The following is an 8,097-nucleotide window of genomic DNA, read 5'->3' on the forward strand; positions in this document are numbered from 1 at the left end:
CACTGGGGTATGTTGTGCCCCAATTGTAGTTGAATCTGGAGGGTCCTCATACACTTCTTCCCGATTGTTTTTTGTTTCCTTCGGTGAATCTTCTTTGACTATAAATTCTTCCGGTTTTTACTCTACTTCTTTCTTACCCTATCTCTTCTTCTTTGTATGCAATATAATGTTCAATCTGAGCTCCTTCCCACCATTTAGGCCTCTAGTTATTTTTCTTGTCTCTGTTATTTTGCAACTGCTTTGGGCAATTTTTTATGACATGCCCTGTATCATAACAAGATCAACATCAAAATGAAACATTTTCATATTCAAGATTTTGTACCCACACATATTTCGGAGCTGTCATATTAATATCAATAGGAAAACCCTTTTTTAAGTCTATCTCAACACATATACGATCATAAGTGGTTTTATAAAAAAAAAAATAGATTCTAGGTTGCAACAACAAAACTTTTGTAATGCATTACCAATGGGAGATAATGTTGGGAGGTTCCAAATATGCAGGGTTAGTTTCGGGAGCCTTACCAAAAAAGGAACCATGGATATTTACACCATAACTAGATCAAAGGTGTGAGATTAAGGCTACATAAAAGGATAGCATTGCCCCAAAACCAGGGCCTAGATTCACAAATATTCCACTTATCCTCAATATTATAAAAAACCACAATAAAAAACCTTGAGCCAAAGGGTGAATATTTAGATCATCAGTCAAGAGTGGTTTCCACGTATCAAAAACCCACTTGTGTAGATCAGTCAATCGCGGCCAAAACCCATTAAATTTGCAAACCAAACCTTAATCTGCAAAAAAAAAATCATAGCCAAAGGCATCCTCTTTCAAAGGAACATTGAGGGCCAAAGCTTCTTGGAAAACCGAAAGAACATATCCAAATTTCAGTATGGCACTGAATGAGACCGTGGCTTGAGTCGTCATTTCTTCAATAGAAACAAATTTCTTCTCTGAATCACTATAATTCACCATTGATCAATGAGATGTAGAAAACATATCCACCACTCATTATACCTTCCTCTAATGCCAATAAGAAGCATGCCTTTTACAAATACTGGATCAAACCAATTAACTATCACAAGGGCCTCGAATAGGAGGGAATGAATTTACCTGGCCTTGTACCATTGGTTTTCAAGCTTCTTTGTAAAGCCTTTTATAACATATAAATCCCAAGGGTAATTTGTAAAGCCTCGATGTGATATAAGGACCTATATATGGCATGTAGCTAAAGTGTTAGACTCTAAATCTTATTGGCAATTTTCTATGAAGTTTAGGCTTTGTACTTGGGTCTAAGTTCTCTACCATATGAGATTATTCTAATATTTAATTACCTAGTGAGGGGTGGTTTATCTAATGTGTCTTCGTTGTGCATAGGTAGATAAAGAGATTGTTAAGGTTTCTACTCTATATTACAAGGTGGGACAAAATGGGTGCCCTTGATAGACCATTTTATGGTTAGAGGTAATATGGTTTGGTTTTGCATGGTTTCGTCTCATCAATTTTGGAGTATAATTTTCCATAGAAGTTATGTAAACTTTTTCTTTTATCAAATGATTTTAATTAATGAAATGCATAAATTCTCTTTTAGTGATTTTCCATTGTTATGTATGGAAAGTATACATCCAAATAAATCATTATTTATTACTTTAATTAATTATTTGTGTTATCATTATTATAATGAGTATTTAGTTTTAAATTATTTTTGAAACCTATATGATAATTTTTTAGTAAGTTGGTTAATTTTATACAAAAAATAATAATAATAATAATAATAAATCTCTATGCAATAGGTTCTCTAGAAGAGGGCCTACTTATTAATCTTATTGAAAACTTGTCTAGTATTGTTATGATTTGCTTTAAACAAAATTTGAGAATATTAAATGTAGCTTCAAGCATATGACCATGTAGGAAATGATCTTGAAAGCATTCTTCAAAAATAAAGGAAGATAAGTGCACCATAAAAGATATGATTTAGGAGTCAAGTATAAAATCACACTGTTGTTCTTGTTGGATTGCTTATTTCCTTAGATTTGCATTGCATTTGCATCCCATTACATTCATTCAATACATTAGTTTTGTGTTTTTTAACTATTGCAAAAAGCCACTTTAATATTCCTTTGTTATCCATATTCAATTTTCTTTTCAATTCCCATAATCTCGTATACATATACATATATAAATTGAATTAATGCAACCATAATTTTGAACATCATGCCAAATAGTAAACTAAACTCTAGATAACCATCAACATACTCATTTCATCCATGTCATGGATTTATAAAGAAATGAGTGGAGATGGATTTGATGTTTGTCCTTCAAAGACTAAAAATGGATTCATGTCATGTCCTCTCTATGGTGGTTGGTAAGTATAGCTTGAATGCAATTTCATCTCTTATTTTAATTCATTTCATTTTCATTGTTGTCACATCAAACATGGACTTTGTTGCACAACAAGAATGGAAAGGAAGAAATGATGAACTATGCAAAGTAAATGATCAAACCCCTAGTGTTTTTGTTGAATTTTTTTGTAAATGTATATAAATAAAAAGAGGGAGAAAAAAATAATAGTGTAGTGCCCTAGACAACAACAATAAGAGTGTCATACTTGGAGTCCAGTTGGTCCAATCACTAAAGGAAAGAGTTCTCCTAACACCCTCCACTCTTAATTACACAATTTATTAATACCCTCATATGCTTCCCTCGTTATTTTTTACTTAGTGTACCTCTCTTCTTAACCTCTTGAGTTGTGAATGACTTTTTGTGTTCCATGTAGATAGACAAAACACTAACCTAAGGAGAGGTAATGTCACCAATCCACCAACATTCTAATTGAATACTTATCACCAAATTTATTTTTATAATTTGCCAAAATTATTATACATCATGTATTTAAGTTTAACACATTGCCAAACAGTGAATTGGCCAAATGTAATTTGTCATACAATGTAATGTTTGTTAATGATGATATATATGAAACTATATACGAACCAATTGATTACTCATAGAACTTGTATGTATCAATATAAGCATAATTAGTACCAAATAGAAGTCTACACTAAGTGTTTGAGATTGTTTTTTTCTTTATGATTAGGAAATGCAAAAAGTCATGGGTGAGACTAGGAGTATCCCTCCCCTCATGAAAATGTTTGTATCCAAGTCATCATCATGGATCAATTGGTCTTTCAAACTCCTTTTTTTAAATACTTTAATTAAGAGCATCAAGAATTGAAAGTCTTACTAGTCAATCTAGTTTGTTTATTTGACCTACACACAACAAAAATACCATTTTAAGATAAACACATTTTATGTATCACTTGATGTGAAAATTGACATAAACGCAGACAAAAAAAATGACATAAATACAATAAAGAACACAAAGAAAGATTTGCAACTACTACTTAGTAATTGAATCAATGGACAAGGTTGCATCTATGGTCATCCAATAAACCTCTAGGGTTATGGATAAGCGAGTAGTCAAATCCAAACGCAAGATACTTGCCTAATGGCATCATTATAGACATTAACAAAAAGAAAACATCACTGTGTTGTGAATACAATGTTATGTGTGAGAGAATAAATAAGTTTGAAATTACAAAATAAGAATATTGTTTTGTGTGTTGTATCATGAGAGAAGAAGTATGAAGTATGATAGACGTTTTCAATGACATTAAGTTAATTATCACTTTTATCAAATATATTTAAATTAGTTAAGATTAATATATGAGAATATTTATCATTTTGAAAATTATTTTTAATAAATTCAGTTTTAATGAGTATTTTTTTAAATAAATCACTAGTAATACAAATATGTGATTTTTTTATAAAAAATTAAATTTTTTATATAATTGTATTGGCCTTCAACCCTCAAAAATCTTACTTTATGTACCATATGTGGAATAAATATAAGTGCTTGCTGGATTTTCATAGAACAAAAGTAAAGCTCAAAGTCCAAATCATGCATTGAATGCCAGGGCAAATGGTGTCTTTTTTATAAATGGAAGTGCTTACTGGATTTTCATAGAATAAAAGTAAAGGTCAAAATCTAAATCATGCATTGAATGCCACGCCAAATGGTGTCTTTTTCTATAGAATAAAAAGGAGTTGTCTTTAGTGGCTTTTTGGATTTTGTGGTGCTGGAATCTGGCAGAAAAATTAGAGGTGAAATTTTGATTTGTGTTATTTACACTGGTTTTTTAATTGCATATTTGGATTCAGCACCCTGAAAAACCTCTAGGACACTTTGATTGTGCAAGGATTACCCATCAAGCTTGTGATTTCAATAAATTGTTGCCGGATTTTAGAGAAATTTGACAAACAAAACCCACCGGAAAAACTTCCAAAAAATCGCACTAAAAACAACTCCGAATAAAAAATGGAGTTGTCTTTAGTGGGATTTTTTGGACTTTCCAATACCGCAATCGGGCTGAAAAAAATTGAGGTGAACTCTTGATTTGTGTTATTTAAACTGCTTTTTTAACTGCATATTTGGATTCAGCACCTGAAAAACCCCTAGGACACTTTGATTGTTCAGGGATTACCCATCAAGCTTGTAATTTCAATAAATTGCTACCGGATTTTAGAGAAATTTGACCAAAAAACCCACCTGAAAAACTTTCAAAAAATTACACTAAAAACAACTAAAACAAAATAACTCACAAAAAATCAAAATCCAAAATAAATAATCATACTTGGGTGAGCTTGTTTTTTTCTACAAGCCAATCGTCAAATTGTAGAGTGAGTAAACAAGTGTTCACACTCAAGCCGCTGATCAAAATTTTCTGCTACCTAAGCAGTTTTGCCTTGAAGACTTCTTCAAACGCCTGGAGGCTCATACAATTTCATTAATCGGGGATTGTTTTTTTCTTTCAAAATTATGGAAATGTTGGTAATATTTTGATAAATGTAAGGATTTTTGTAAATTAAAATGATAGCAGTGGAAATTCGCAATTTTTGATAGCGCTAAATTTATTTTTACTATTAAAAACGTGATTCAAACACTCTTATTACAAAATTTCTTGAATTTTTTTAAACCAAATTCCAGTCCGAACCATTCCTCCGCCTCAGTGGACGACTTCTTTCCTCATTCGCTGGTTAATAGACGACTTCTTTCCTCAGTCGCTGGTTAATGGAGTTCCTGGAATTCCCGGACTCAACAGAAATATAGGTTTATTTTTATTCTTCATTTTGAATAGTTGAGTTCCATTTTCTGTTGGCCTCTCGGGCACAACCCCATTACCTCTTCGCCTACCACTCGATTGCAGAGCGCTTATCAGAGCCTTCAAAGCACGACTTGGAGAACTTTTATTCACTAACAGAATTTCTCCCACCTCAGCCGGTGTCATACAACCCCCTGCCTGAAAAGCCTCTTCAACCTGACAGAAAAGCTTATGTTCTTTGATACCCAAATAATTTTCTGCCAAGATTTTGAAAGCAGAAAAGGTGCAGTGAGGAAAGTAAATATGCATATCCATTCTCCCAGGTCTCAAAAGGGCGGGATCCAATCTATTTTTATTATTTGTGGTAAACACTATAATTTTCTCCTCGCCACAGCTAGACCAAAGCCCATCAATAAAATTCAACATCCCTGACACTGTAACTCTGCCACTCTCATGTCCATCACCATTATCACCATCATTCCCCTGATGTCTCCCTTCATCGTTCGCACTGCTGTGCCTTGGCAGATCCAAAGAAGAATCAATATCCTCAATCACAATAATAGATTTATTGCTTGTCTGCATCAAAAGCATCCTCAGCTCCCAATTATCATTCACCTTCGTCAATTCCAGGTCATAGATATCGTAATGCAAGTAATTAGCCATAGCTGCAATCATGCTGGATTTCCCTGTTCCAGGAGGCCCATAGAGCAAATAACCGCGCTTCCAAGCCCGGCCCAACCTGTGATAGTAATTCTTACCGCGAACAAAAGCATCAAGATCCATCTTAATCTTATTCTTCAGATCTGCTTCCATTGCAATGGTATCGAAAGTTGCAGGATGCTTGAAAGCCACAGAAGTCCAATCAGGATGCCTGAAAGCCAGAGAAGTCCACTGTTGCCTCCCAAATTTCTGGCCGTTTGTATAGAGCTTGAGCTCTTTCTTCCTGTGATCAACTTCCTCTGCAACAGCCTGAACATGCTCCAAATAAGGTCTCAGGACAGCAGCCTTGTCCCTCTTGTGGATTTTCAAAATAAAACTCCTGGTTGCATCACCCTCACCATCCTTCTTCTTCACCTCATGTATCCACCACAACCTGGCACCTAAAAACACGTCCTCCACACTCTGACCTGCCTCTAATGAAACAAACATATCTTTGGAATTGTTAGCACTATACAAATTAGCACAATGAGTATCCACAGCACCTGCCAGGGTACTGACATAGGTACTAACCTTATTATATAATCCATTCTCTTGGACCCCATCATAGCCATAGTGCCGAGGAATCCTGAAAAACTTGTAAGCTTTCCATTTCTCCTGCCATGATTCCAGCCATCTCCTCACCATTTCCAGCAACTGGAAAGGGACCAAGTTCCAAAAGACTACTATGATCCCCATTAAGGACCAAAATTGGGTAAGGGAATCCATTGGCAAATTCAAATCTCAAACAGACAGAAGAGAATCCAGCTTTCTAACAGATTGGCTTAAGCTCCCACGATTTCGTGACAATAGGTATCATCAAGGCAATTCAATCTTGCAGCTACGGCTTCTGTATTTTTTTTTCTTCTCTTTTCTAAAAAGGGTATTGTCCGATATCAATTCTTTCAAATTTTATACTGAAACTCTGTTCAGAACACCGTAAAGAAAAAGGGGCATCGAGGAATTGAAGTTCGTACGCATTGTGGGCCGAAGAGCACCGTTCTTGGGTGTGAAGAATTTGATAAAGATCGTGACGGATCCGTGTGTAGGTGTGGAATGTGTCGTGGGAGCGCGTATATATTTGCACAGTCAAAGGATGCGCGGACCCATTCAACCCTGCAATAAACAGTAAAATCAACCCTTCCAACTTTCTTGGGTGTGCAATTCCCTTTCCCTGAAGCTGGAGCTCGGCTGATGTCAGTTCGATGGCGCTTCATCCACAGATTAACCTCTTCGTTTCTTTTTGAAACGGAAGTTACCTCTGCATTGAATTTCTCAGAGCATCAGTAACTATAGAAAATTATAGGATTTATGATTTCGAAAGTTTCTATATGGATTTCTTTTAATATATAGATAGATAGATAGAGTGTTTTGATAAAGTTTTTTTCCGGGTAAATATTATTGATTCAAAACCTTATAGTTTAAAATATTCCATTATATTATATTAAGTATGGGTGAAAAAAAATATTAATCACACAAATTACAGACAAATTAATTAAAAAACAATAAAAATATATATTAAATTTTATTTTTTTTAAATGCATTATTAATTATATTTAATTTATATAATTTTTTTATTTAATTTTTATATGCATAATAAATAATTCAGTTGTTAATTGAAAATAAATTATATATATATATAGGCTTCCTAACCTAGCTTTAAATTCTAGCCAAAACCACCTAAGGCTCAATCGAGGGTGGCATAAAGACACAAGGGCCTGATTAAACTATTGGGATATCAACGAAAATGATGCATTTCAAAACATAAATAACATTAAAGATATTGTTACTTCTAGGTTCAAAGAAAAAATGTGGTGTGATTAGCAGCTAAAAGAAAATTAGTTATTATAAGAAGGTCATCAACCCCACCCTAGAAGATCAAAAGTATCTCTCTATTTTAACTAGCTCAAAGAAGAAAATTAATATAGCAAAGATTAGAACGGATTCTCATGATCTCCATAGTGAAACAGGTCATTGGGTAGTTCCTAAAACGCCATGGATGGAAAGGATCTGCCATATATGTGAGAATAGGAACATCGAGGATGAAAACCACTTCCTCTTAGAGTGCCCCGCGTACAACCACATTAGATCTCAGTTTCACAATCTTTGTTACAATACTGACCTTCCTAGCCTTTTACAATGTCAAAATTATAGTGAGCTCGGAGGCTTCTCTCCAAGCTCTTTGAGCATAGGAATAAAATCTTAAATCAAAATAAAACATTTGTTTCTTTAGGTCCG

The 8,097-nt window shown here is 34.1% G+C and overlaps 1 pseudogene; it reads right to left on the reverse strand.

Moving 5' to 3' along the window:
- Nucleotides 1-4,980: 4,980 nt before the first annotated feature.
- LOC149229297 (AAA-ATPase At2g46620 pseudogene) lies at nt 4,981-6,998 on the reverse strand (annotated as a pseudogene).
- Nucleotides 6,999-8,097: the final 1,099 nt, after the last annotated feature.

Source organism: Pinus tabuliformis, chromosome J, assembly GCF_031772625.1.
Source record: "Pinus tabuliformis cultivar Carrire ecotype Pingquan chromosome J, CPIR1, whole genome shotgun sequence".
NCBI lineage: Eukaryota > Viridiplantae > Streptophyta > Pinopsida > Pinales > Pinaceae > Pinus > Pinus tabuliformis.